Below are 13,493 nucleotides of genomic sequence, written 5' to 3'. Positions count from 1 at the left end.
TTTTCAATTCGTGAGATAGCTGCTTTCATTTTGGGGGCCACCTGATTGAGAACACCAAGAATACTCTCTAAAACTAACCCTAGCTACTTACAAAGAGCCCTGCATCCTGCTTCTGAAATTAGGGGGTGGAGCGGGCAGGGATTTCTTTTTTTTTTTTTTTTTTTTTTGGTTTTTCGAGACAGGGTTTCTCTGTGGCTTTGGAGCCTGTCCTGGAACTAGCTCTTGTAGACCAGGCTGGTCTCGAACTCACAGAGATCCGCCTGCCTCTGCCTCCCGAGTGCTGGGATTAAAGGCGTGCGCCACCACCGCCCGGCTCGGGCAGGGATTTCTTGTTTACTTCCTGAATTTTCGTCCCGTGGGATTATAATTATTAGTTTTAGGTATCTTAGAGTTTTGAGGGTACAAATCACCGGTGCTCCCCATTCATTGGGTGGATGCCGTCCGTGGGATATAACCAAAGTAAATGCAAGTTTACTTTTTTCTTTTTTAAAACAAGAGTTTCACAGTATAGACCAGGCTGGCTTGGAGCTCACAAAGATCTGCCTCCTGAGTGCTGCGGGCCCAACCTCGCCCCAATGCAAGTTTACTTTTAAAGTTTTTATTAGCTGTACACAATAATGGATTTCATTGTGATATTTTCATGCATCATGGATTTTGGTCACACCCCATGACCCTCCGACACCGCCTCCTGCTGGGCCTCTCTCTCTTTCCTGCGAAGAGAGAGGGAGAGGGAGAGGGAGGGAGGGAGGGAGTGTTTAGGGATAGTTACAGAAATACAGGAAAAAGGTTGTTTACCGGCGCATGGGCACTTTGCTAGTGGTTACACCACTGAAGAAAATGTCTTCCCCTCCCCCAGCAGACATTAACTTAATAGTTCCTCAAGAATGGGTGAGGGTCTCCTGAGCTTTGCCTGCCCTTCTGCCCCCAGCAATCTTAATTGTAAATCACGTGGGGGAGGCAGGACCCCCACAAGCCCCTCTCCAGCAAGTCTGCTTTTCTACCAGAAACCTCGGGGCTCTTTAAGTAACAGAACACAGTCAGGGCAAGGCATTATTCAGCAGCTCAATCTGCGGTGGTGGCGCATGCCTTTAATCCCAGCACTCGGGAGGCAGAGGCAGGCTGATCTCTGTGAGTTCGAGACCAGCCTGGTCTACAAGAGCTAGTTCCAGGACAGGCTCCAAAACCACAGAGAAACCCTGTCTCGAAAAAAAAAAAAAAAGAAAATTCTTCCACCTCTATCCCATTCCTGCCTTGGGGATAATTGCTGGCTTGTACTGGTTCTCAAAGTTCACTGTGGGTTTCTTCTCTCTGTTCTGTGTCAGGATATCACATTGGTAGCTGGAGATGGCTGCCCTGGTGGGAATGAGTAAAGATTACAAAGCTGGGAGGGCAGGCAGCTGGTGATGGAGAATTAGCCACGTGCTAGTTAAATACCACACCAGGGTGCAATAACCTGCTTCTCTCCTCCTGTGAACACTCTAGGGCGTGGGGGAGAGATGGAGACAGTAAAAGTATCAGATGCAGCCCAGACTCACCGTTCTTGGGCCTGTACTTACTTTAGGGCTGGCTCTCACTGGCCACGGGTTCCTAGAGGCAGCTATCTTAGGGTTTCTCTTGCTATAACGAAATACCATGTCCAAAAAGCAAGTTGGGGAGGAGACGGTGTAGGTGGTTTATTCAGCTTACATTTCCACACTGCTGTTCATGTTGAAGGAAGTCAGGACAGGAACTCAAACAGGACAGGAACCTGGAGGCAGGAGCTGAGGCAGAGACCATGGAGGGGAGCTGCTTCTAGGCTGGCTTCCCATGGTTTGTTTGCTCAGCCCACCTTCTTACACTAACCCAGGTAGAGCTTCACCCGTATGGGCTGGGCTCTCCCCCAGTTGCTCACTAGTTGAGAAAATGTCTTACAGCTGGATCTCACTGAGGCATCTCCTCAGCTGAGGTTCGTTCCACTCTGATACCTCACAAACCCACCCAGTACAGCGACCCTTCCTGGGCCCCAGAGACAATGAGTGCCTCACAAGGTCAGAAGACTTTTCAGGTGACTTTGTTGATCTAGAGTTCCTGCTTCATCTACCTGGGACTTCCAAAAATGGGAGCTTCAGGACACAAGGCCGCAGCCTGGCTGTTAGCAAGCACCCACCCTTGTGAAGTTCCTAGATTTTGAGCCATGTCAAAGTACAGGACTAAGCAACCTTTTGCTTCTAAAAGTGCGGGGCCACTGAAGTGCAGAAACGCAGGTCCACGTCCACTCTGGTTGTCCGTAAACTCCAAATTCCCCAGCTAAGCCTTTGCAGCTCTCCGCACCCTGCCCTGGCACAGCCTGCTCCCATCCACAGAACAGCCTATCTGCCCTGCTTGTCCCTCTGCCAGACCAGCCTCTTCCACCCAGAGCCAACCTTGAGGCCCTTCCGCATCACGAAACTGCCTCAGATCTCCCAATCACTAGGCACTCCCACTTTCTCTAAATCTCAAAACACAAGCCTGAAAATTTAAAAAATAATATTAATAAAAATAAATCTGTCAAGGTGAATCTGCACCACCCTTGAGTTATTCAATAAGAAGATTCAGGAGTTAAATTCCTTAATGCCCCTGAGAACCTAATCCTGTACTCAATCATTTGACCAAGTAGTTAGCCGCTCCCCTCTTTTTTTTTTTTTATCTCGCTTAAATACTTCCTGCTGATTTCTATGTGAACGTTGCCACCTCTTAACCAGCAGCAAGAACAAAATGTTCCCCGGGAGGAGGGAACGTACACACAGACAAAGCTTTCTTGTTGACATAAGAACAGTTATTTCTGTCCCTGCGCATACGAGGCTGATTCTCTGTAGGCACCTCTCCCGTTTTATCCTCATTTGATACTGGAGGAAAGTCCCAAATACGCCACACTTGCCAGAGACTACAGTAGCCGAGGGAATGAGGAGGGGACGCGGGTGTGATGCAGGCCTGGTTGCCAGACACTTAGGAGTGGAGATGGTTTTCATTTCAGGGGCCTGGAGAGTTCACTTTCAGAAGAAGCTTCAGAAATATGCAGCTGTTAACTCCTCTCCGCAAGGAATGTTCTCGGCGGGCCGCTGGACTCGGGAGTTAGTTAACCTTGGAGCTCTTTGGGGTAACTCCCCACCCCCTCAGCTCCCACCCCCCACCCCGTGGCTGAGCACCAGGGCAAGTTAATCTCCACACCCAGCACCAGGTCCAGCGTCTAAGTCTGAGTGTGTTCTCCAAAGGGGCCTGGCAAAGCTTCTCCAGCAATTTGTTCAGATCATGTGACTTTGCTCCAAACCTAGCAACATCTCCACGTCCCATGACTTGGAGTGAACATCCCTGAACCTTCACACTGGGTCACGTGCTCGTCGTGGGCCCAGCCAAGCCGTCATTAGCTTGAACCTATATGCCTGCTTCCTTCTTAGACTGGCGACTGTGCAGGGACAGAGTATGGATCTCCTTGTTATGGTCCCACTGCTGTGCAGTGTTTTACACACACACACACACACACACACAAACACACACATCCTCAGGGGCAACTATGTCCACAGCATGGTTATATATATATGTATATATATGGTTAGTTTTCCCACCCCCAATGATTCCGTTGAGAAAAATCCCTCACAGGTGTGCCCCGCTACTTGGGTTTTAGTTGATCCAGATGTACTCAAGTTGACAATATTCACCACCACAAGTCCACCCGTTGAGTGATTGGTTCCTTCGTCTCTTCATTGCTTCCATATATCCATATGTCATGACCTCCTAGATTTGGGGGTCCAATCCTGAAAGAGCATAAGTACAGAGCTTCGAATATGACTGGGGGAGGGGACGGGGCGGCTGTCATCATAAACTTACTTACAGTGTGAGGAGTTTTTGTTTTTGTGGTGGGGAGGTAGCTTTTCTGTGCAGTTCTCTAGCATCCGTCTGCAGGTGACGTCAGGCACACATGCACTCCTGCCGTTTACCCACAGGGATGGTCTCAGTCTCCCCTTGTGTGCGGCTTCCACTGTGTTATCCCCATCAGATGTCACACGGGCTCTGGGTGACTTGGCAAGTGCAGCACAGTTCCCAGCAATGTTTTAAAGCTCCACTGGGAACGGCAGGCAGTTGACGTTGTTCAGAAGCCGTGGCGGTAGTCGTCGTTGATTGTGAAGGGCCCTGCCACACCTCAGCTGGGCCTCACCCATCTGCGCTGCGCTTTGCGGTCGGCCTCTGATCTGCTGCGCCAACTGAGATGTGAGAGTCCCAACCTTGTTTTCTATTTCCTTAGAAATTAATTTTCATAAGAAAAGTCAATATAGTCCCTTTTCTATTGTTTCATACATACACGTGTGTGAATTGTTTGTTAAATTTTGTTTTGTATTTTCAAGACAGGGTTTCTCTGTGTGGCTTTGGAGCCTGTCCTGGAACTCCCTCTGTGGACCAGATTGGCCTCGAACTCAGATCCACCTGCCTCTGCCTCCCAAGTGCTGAGATTAAATTCGTGCACCACCACTGCCCGGCTCTATTGTTGTATTTTAATCCTAGCACAGTTTCTGCAACATCTCCAAGGGAAACAGAACCCCAAAAGAAAAGTCACGAATGCAGACAGATTGGTTTTGTCAAGGCAAATGATAAGTTTCTCTGTTTAATCTGTAGGAATCTGTGAAATTGTCGAGGATTGATTGAGAAGGCCTTATGTTACCAGTTCTCAAGCAGACCAAGGACTGTTACAAGGACAAACCAGCAGAGCTGAGAAACAGCCTGTCTTTGCAACAAAATGATGTGTTTGTTTTGTGAAGATATGTATGTATCGGTGTCTGTGTGTGACAACATTGCCACACGTACAGGGAGACCAGGTCCGCTGGGGTTGGAGTTGTGAACCTCCTCTCCTGACCTGGATACTGGGGTTGGGCCTCAGGAAGAGCAGCAAGTGCCCTTAACCTCTGAGCCACTGCTCAACCCTCTCTCCCATTTTTTTTTTTAAGTTAAAACTTTGATAGTTTTTTTTTTTTTTTGTAACACGCTGTAAAAAGCTAGGAGCATATTTGACGGCCAAAAGTGCCATTTACTGATAGTGAATTTATTAAGCAATATATGGAGAGAAGGGTAGACAGATACAATATGCCCTGGGGAGGAAAGGGGAATGTTTCCAAAATTGAGTTTCTCTCACTGGACAATAGCCAAATAAATTAGAGAACCTGGAAAATCTACCCAAAGAAGTGTGGAGAACAGAAGAACTAATTTTCAATTTTAAATCTTGTGTGACAGGTGGCGGCATGGATACTACAAATAATGGCTCCGTTTGTCGTCTTTACTGGTGGTGTTGCTAGTGAATATAACGCCGCTGGAGACACGGCTCCCAAAGAGTCACGTCAAGCAGTAAGAATACACGCTCGTGCGGTTGTGATTGTCTTTGTTGTCAACGTGTCTGGGACAGTCACTGACAGTGCCCTGGTGATGGTAGTTAAAGGAGGGGGACTTAGAAAAATCACAGAGGGCAGTGCAATCGCTGCCCGAATCTCACCCTTACTGAAGGATCGTTGTATAGAATATCAATAACGCTTACGCATAGGAGTTAAAAATGGCGAACATGCAAACCACCATCAAGACTGTGTCTAGAATAGGGGCCAAGAGACTAAACATTGCTAAGCCAGGACCTTCTGGAAAGGGTTGCTGCTGAGTTGAGGTCCCATGTATATTACTAAGTCATCTGGTATCAAAACCAAAATTTATGCGTGGTGACAGAAACTGGCTTACAGGCTTGGCATTTTAGTAACTTTAACCACTTATTTAAATGAGTTGAACATGTGTCTTCAAAGTGAAAATCATCTTAGCAATTCAGTGTTCCAAACCATAACAATATTCCAAATGACAGTGAAGTCATGGCCAGCCCTGAGTGGGGCTTGCAAGCGCAAACAGTCTTATGCATTTGGACACTTGACTAAACACAGACCTGTGAACAGAGAAAACACGCAGGCTTGCTTTTCAATTTGACACAAGAATTTAAAAACACTTCAACATTTCTGGAAAAATAATAGTTTAGTATCTTTGCAACTCCATGCTCTGTTGACATAAATAGCTTAGCAATTTTTTAATTTAATTTTGAAAATTTTGACAACCTCATTCTTGCACACAATGTACCATGGTTACATTCTCACAGATCACCCTCCCACCCCCTCCACCCCACCAAATCCCTTCTCCTCCCCCTCCCCTCCCCTCCCCCTCATTCTCCTTCCTTGTGAAATGTTTTCTTCCAGATTTATGTGTGTTTTGCCTGTGTGTATGTATGTTCACTACATGTGTGCTGGTGTCCTAGGAGGTCAGAAGAGGGCATCAGATCCCCTGAAACTGAAGTTACAGATGGTTGTGAACTACTACATAGGTGGGTGGGTTTGCTCTCTCTCTCTCTCTCTCTCTCTCTCTCTCTCTCTCTCTCTCTCTCTCTCTCTCTCTCCCTCTCTCTCTCTCTCCCTCTCTCTCCACGCAGGTGGTCATAACTGCAGTGTGTTCTGAGTGCAGCCTCCCACGTCACAGCCACAAAACACCACCCACTGCCCTTCCTCCACCCTCTATGCTCACAGCCCTACCTCCTTCCCCAAAGTTCGCTGGGCCTAGAGTCGGTGGTCATCAGACTGCTGTTGGGACCAGGCACTCAGCACTCACTTCCTCCCAGTACTCTAACCAGTCACGGGACCCCACTTTGACCTGCCCACTCAGCCTTCTCTCATCAAGGCTGAGAGCTGCATTTGTCTTTGGGCACCAACATAAATATTTAAAAGGAAGTTTAACAACATGTCCAGTTGGCCTGCTAATTTTCCAAGGGAATGCACAGAGCTAGTCTACCCTTCAACTTGAAGAGAAACTTGCTCCTGACTTCTTCCTAGACATTAAGTCCTGTCTCCCCAAAGGCAGAAATCCCTCACTCCAATCACACTTTCCTCACCCCATCATCACCTTTGGGCAGCACCTACTGTGATTATGAGCAAGTTTTATTTTTTTCTAAGAATGAAGGGCACTAAGATGAAAATCTAGGGGCTGGAGAGATGGCTCATGGCTTAAGAGCACTGATTGCTCTTTCAGAGGTCCTGAGTTCAATTCCCAGCAACCACATGGTGGCTTATAACTATCTGTAATGAAATCTGGTGCCCTCTTCTGGCCTGCAGGCATACATGCAGACAGAACACTGTATGCAAAATACAAAAATAAATCTTTTTAAAAAATATGAAAATCTGAACAAATACCTGAGGATGAGCTTGAGAAATTACTGGAATTAAAACCCCTGCCAAACCAACTATTGCTGCATCTGTGCCTCTGATGCAAGGTGAAATATCCGGATCATTATCTACTCATTCTCCATTCCCAGCACCTCCACACTCTGCCCACAGATTCCAATGGCTGTTCAGAGCTCTGTGCTCCACTTTGATAAGAAGAGGAATTATAAATGGATTAGGCAGTTGAGGGGCAGGGACCTGGACGTCAGCAGGAGCAGGAAGGTCCTTGGTTCTCTGATTTTCTATCTGTAAATTACCCTTGCCCAGAAGCTGTACTTGAGTCACGCCTCACCTCACCACACCTCATCCTTCTAGTAACCACTTTAGAACTGGATCTCTAGGTTGCCACGGTAAAGCTGGGCTGCCTCTATTTCCCAATTTCAGCTCACCTCCTGCAGCTGCAGTGTCACCTCTTCAGAGAGAAGAAGGTTACAGTAGCCTTGATCCTGGTTTTGTGGAGGTCCATTAGGGAACACTATCTCTCTAGCCTGGGTATATACCTAACATTCCAAGCTACCCTGCTTGCTAATCCAGTTAGATAGGACAACCACCATTCTAAGAGACCATCCCTCAGGAAGACTGCTTCACCTTTAGCCATGATAGAGACACTGGGGGGGGGGGATTAATTATCTCTTTAATGAGAAAATGTATTTTTCCTTCCCAGAAAACTCAACCCTGGTACAGTGAGCTATGGAGCCTGACTCAGACATTTGTAACCTTCCCTTTTTCTTCTTTTCTGTTTCTTTTGGAATCTGACCAGTAACTAAGTATGCTTTCTCTAGTACTTTGGGCTTTTATACTCGTTTATTCTGAAGCTATCTGTCCCCTCCACAGCCCTTTCCTGCCGTGTGGCTGCTTATAAATGGTATGATTCTCCTGTTTCATCCTCCTCTGGGCGGCACCCGAGATGTACAGCTTGCCTGTCATGAACTTCTGATCCTGCTGCCTCAGTCTCCCCGGGGCCAGTTTATGTGGTGCTGAGACCGGAACCCATGGCTTCGCTAGCCCAGGGGCTAACAATTCTTTATATAATGTCCATTCTTTTCATGTTGTGAGGAAATCCCACCAGAGGCCATCACACAGACACTCTGAGAGCAGTGTAATGGTGCACACCTTTAAATGTGAGGCAGAGAAGAGTAGATCTCTGTAAGTTCAAGGCCAGCCAGGTCTACACAGTGAGTTCCAGGTCAGCTAGAGCTACACAGTGAGATGACCCTGTTTTGAAAAAACAAACAAAGTCGGAAGAAAGTCTTTATTGCTGGCCAGCAGCTGTATGGGAAACTTGCCTAAACCATGTAGCACCAAACCTTAAAGTTTTTGAGAGATATTTGTTCACACTGACACCCCAAGACTGCCAATAAAGTTTAACTTGAATCAGAGGGTGGAGTCAATGATTGGCTGACTGGGATTAGCCATAGAGGTTTTGGAGGGCTGAGATAGAAGGGCACAAGAAGCAGCAGGGAGGGGCTTAGAAAGATGCATGGTCTTTTTTTGATCAGGAAATGTGGGGAGTAGGGTCAGCCGATTGTTTTCTCCACCACTCTTTGGATTTATCAGGTTTTGTTCCCAATTTCTGACTGCCGAGTTTTATTTAACAATAGGACTATATAAGTAATTGCTTCATACAACTCTTGTCATTTATGCACCAAAACCATATGCTGGTTGTCACACTTCAGTTAGCAAGAAGCAGAACTACAGAAGCCAAAAAGCAAGATTTGTACATGTGGGGACTTTCCTGGAACTATGGATTAGGTCTTTGATGGATTAAGTATTTGTTCCCATTTTGTCCGGTGTTAGGGCCTCTATTCTGGGTTTCAAGTTCAGAATAGTGCCTCTAACACGGTGTCAGTTGTGCTAAGGTCTGGGTGCTTTCACATTCCCCACTGGTATAAGTCAGATTGTGGGCTCAGCTTGGGGCAGTTATATTGTCCCCTCGGCACTAACTCTCTGCTTTACAAAGTTATGTAGACAGTTGAGCAAGCAGGGGCCCTATAGTCAGGGTGAGAAGCAAAAACAATGCCTGGCAATGGCAGTAAGTAGCATAGTTAATCAGAGAGACCAGGAAAATCAGGTTGGTATCAGTAGTCAGTCTTATTGTCTCTTTTCTCTTCCCTTAAGGTTATTTCTGACCATAGCTAACTTTCTCTAATTACCCGTCTGGTTAACACAGAAGCAACAAGTTTCTCCCAGTTCCACACAAAGACCTTGTTTCATGAAGAAGTCCTCTGTGATTCTTAAGAACCTCCGCTAAGGAGTCTCCCTGGGCTTCCAGGTGAGAAGCAGAATTCTTCAGATGGCCTAGGTCTATGTCTACTTGAGCACTGAGTTCCTTTAAGTTTTTATCCTTCACAATTAGGGGCTAAGGTTCCAACATCTGCGTAGGCCATGATGCGTGTCCTTACCAACAAGGGAATCTAGATTAGATCTAGATGGGTCCCACCCTCTTCTCCATTACAGATGAACACCCGTGGCATGACATACATGAAGCGGAGTCTCCTCCACTGCAAATTATTCCTAAGATGCACGTTTGATTAAGCAGTTAGGGCAAGCAAGCCAGGAAGACCCTTGAGCCTGAAAATATACTGGACTGCCATTTCTGAAGTTAACCTTCTGTGCGTGGTTAAAGAATCTACTTAGGGGGAACTATATATATAGGGAGAGTCTTAATGTGGTAGTTTGAATGTAACTGGCCCCCATCAACTCTTACGTAAGGTACTATTGGGAGCTGTGGCTTTGTTGGAGCAGGTATGTTGAAGGAAGTGTGTCACTGTGGAGGTGGGCTTTGAGGTCTCATATATGCTCAAGCACACCCAGTATTGCAGACCACTTCCTGGTGCCTGTGGGATCAAGATGTAGCTCCTTCTCCACTCTCAGCTGCTTCTCCAGCACCATGTCAGTCTGCACGCCACCATGCTTCCCAACATGACAACAGTGGACTCAACCATGTTAAAAATAGTTAAGGAACTGATAAATTCCTGGTATCCTGAACACGGAGGGGCTGGCTTCTGCTGCTTCCTAGATCTTTATCCCCCATGGTTACCAAAGAAATTTCTGGGGAAATTGGGATTTTGGGGTTAGCCTTCTTAGGGGGACCAAGATGGACCAACGAGCCAGATGATCCTACATACATGGTGGTTTCTTTTGGGTAGTAGATTTTCTGCCTCGGTCTCGACAATTTCCCAATAATGATCTTTGGTTTCCTGCCAGGCCCTAACCTTTGTACATATGGTATTGAACAGCCTGAGACCACAGTAGATTGTGATGATTTCCTTTCTAGGGTCACGAAGAAGCCAGTGTGTTCCCAGGAAGACTTGTTCACAACCCCACTGAGTACAATGGTGTTCACCCAGCTCTTGGCAGTTTGGGAGGCCATCAGCAGGATAAACTCCGTTCAGCTTTGTTGACTGCTACACGCTTCTCTTGGGCTGGTTCCACTCCCTGTTGGCAGCTTTCCTCGGCAGGTATCCCATGTCTCTGGCATCTTCTTGATTCTAAAGCCAAGGCCACATGGCCAAAGCTGCCAAATTCTGCTGCCTGCTAGGGCTGGAACATGGCCCTCTCATGAGGTGGAGTTTTCTGTCCCACCAGCCAGTTCCCAAATAACCACAAAGAGACATCTTATTAATTATGAATGCTTGGTCAATAGCTCAGGCTTTTTACTAGCTAACTATTACATTTCAAATTAACCCATATTTCTTATCTACCCTCTGCCACGTGGCTTGGTACCTTTTTTCAGTACAGCATGTTCATCTCCTTCTCCCCACCTCTTAGTCTGATTCTCCTCCTAACCTTATTCTGCCTAGTTATAGGCCAGTCAGATTCTTTTTTAAACCAATCACAGTGGCATATATTCACACAGTGTAAAGAAATATTCCACACCCTCATTCAATTACATCTTCACTGGCTTTCTGTTGTCAATGGTTACCTCCACTTCCTAAACCTGGCTATCCGGGAACTCACTCTGTAGACTAGGTTGGCTTGGAATATAGAGGTCCACATACCTCTGTCTCCTGAGTGCTGGATTAAAGGCATGCATCACCACACTTGGAACTATACTGTTCTTTAATCCCTAATCATAAATTGCAAGCTTAGCTGGGTGGGGTCTTGCCCCGAGGTTACTACTCTCTTTATTCTATTTCTTAATCTGTTTATCTCCTTGAATACAGATTTAGCTCCATTCTACTTCCTGGTGCTTCTTTTCTCCAAAATCTGTACATTTGGTATTTACTTGCTCCGCTTGCTCCTTTTCATTATAAGTTTATTTATCTTTTATTTATGTGTTTTGCCTGCATATATGTCTGTGTAAGGGCGTCAGAACCTCTGAAACTGGAGTTACAGTTGTGAACTGCCATGTGGGTGCTGGGAATTGAACCTGGGTTCTCTGGAAGAGTACTCAGAGTTCTTAGCTGCTGAGCCATCTTTCCAGCCCTATAAATCTTAAGAGTGACCACTAATAACCATATGATAACATCAATACTAGGCAGGCTGTTTTGAGATTTCCTCTGCCAATAAAATTAATCCAAAATTCTTCACTTCAAATTCATGCAGACTTTTTGGACAAGGGCAAAGACCAGCCACTTTCTTCACCAAAATATACTAAGACAAGGCTCTAGACCACATACTAACATTCTTCTCCTCTGAAACCTCTTGATCCAGGCTCTCGTGGTTCAAATCACCCTCAGCACCACTGTCTTCCATGATCCCACTAGGATAACCCATTGAGTAACACTTAAAGCATTCAAATACCACATTTTCTAAACCACAGTCCCAAAGTCCATATTACTGCAAACAAAAACATGGTTCATCCTATCACAGTAACATTCCAGTCCCCGGAACCAATTTCTGTCTTAGTTAGGGTTTCTATTGCCATGAAGAGACACCATGACCTTGGCAACTCTTATAAAGGAAAACATTTCATTGGAGCTGGCTTACAGTTTAGAGGTTCAGTCCATTATCATCATGGCAAGGCAGCATGCAGGCAGACATGGTGCTGGAGAGGAGCTGAGAGTTCTACATCTTGATACTCGGGCAACAGGAAGTGAACTGTATTCCACACTGGCAATGGCTTGAGCATGAGACCTCAATGCCCACCCCTACAATGACACATTTCCTCCAGTGCCACTCCCTATGGGCCAAACATTTAAACACGTGAGTCTATGGGAGCCATACCTATTCAAACCTCCACAGGGCCATGCTAGAATCTGGCAGCCAGAAAGCTGAGAAAGCCCTAAATTCCCTTCTTCAAAGCTGAGCAGTGTGTGGAAGCCTGGTCCTTAGAATGAAAAGACCCTTTTTTCGGCCTTTAATCCCAGCACTCAGGAGGGGAGGCAGAGGCAGGCGGATCTCTGTGAGTTCGAGGCCAGCCTGGTCTACAAGAGCTAGTTCCAGGACAGGCACCAAAACTACAGACAAACCCTGCCTCGAAAAAAAAAAAAGACGAGAAAAAAAGACCTTTGTTTCATGAAAGGTACAATTCTCCAGTTGAAAGGGTTAAGGTACTGGAATAACGCACAAATGACCCAGGTAGATGCACACATGTTGGTGTAATGTTAGGACTCCAAGTACAAACGCACGCACACACATACATACATACATACACACAAACCTAAACGTTTTCATGACAATAAAACAGGTCATTAATCAATCAATAAATAACTAATCAGACTGGTGTCTGACAAACAATACTGGATACAGTAAGCAACTAGATAGTAAACTGCCTTCAAACATCTGAAGGAAAAGGATTTTTAGCCAGAAACAAAATATTAGAACTCAAACATAATTACTTGAGGATAAACTAGAAAACAAGTGCTAAGTTGAAAGATAAAGTAACAAGGGCAAAGAGGAAGAGGAGGAGGAGGAGCAGGGGGGAAAGAGGAGAAATGGGGTACCTGATGAGGGGAAGAGGAGGGGGAAGAAGAGAACAAAAGGAAAGGGCCATTAAGAAGGAAATATTAAGACTCAGTAAATAGTTTTGCAAATTATAACACTCCAAAGGTAAGAGATTGCTGGTGTATGCTTTTACTCCCGTAATTTGGGAGGCAGAGGCAGGCATATTTCTGAGTTTGAGACCAGCCTGGTCTATATGTCAAGTCCCAGGGCAGCCAGGGCTACATAGAAAAACCTGTCTCAAAAACAAACAAAATAACAGATTAACCTTAAACTAAAATCTCGGGAGTACACCAGAAGAGGTCAAGATGAAAATCTGAAGTGGATGGATGGCTGTGGGAACGGAGTAAATACTAAGAAAAGATA

This window comes from Microtus pennsylvanicus, chromosome 15 (assembly GCF_037038515.1).
Source record: "Microtus pennsylvanicus isolate mMicPen1 chromosome 15, mMicPen1.hap1, whole genome shotgun sequence".
Classification (NCBI taxonomy): Eukaryota; Metazoa; Chordata; class Mammalia; order Rodentia; family Cricetidae; genus Microtus; species Microtus pennsylvanicus.
This window is presented reverse-complemented; position numbering follows the sequence as displayed.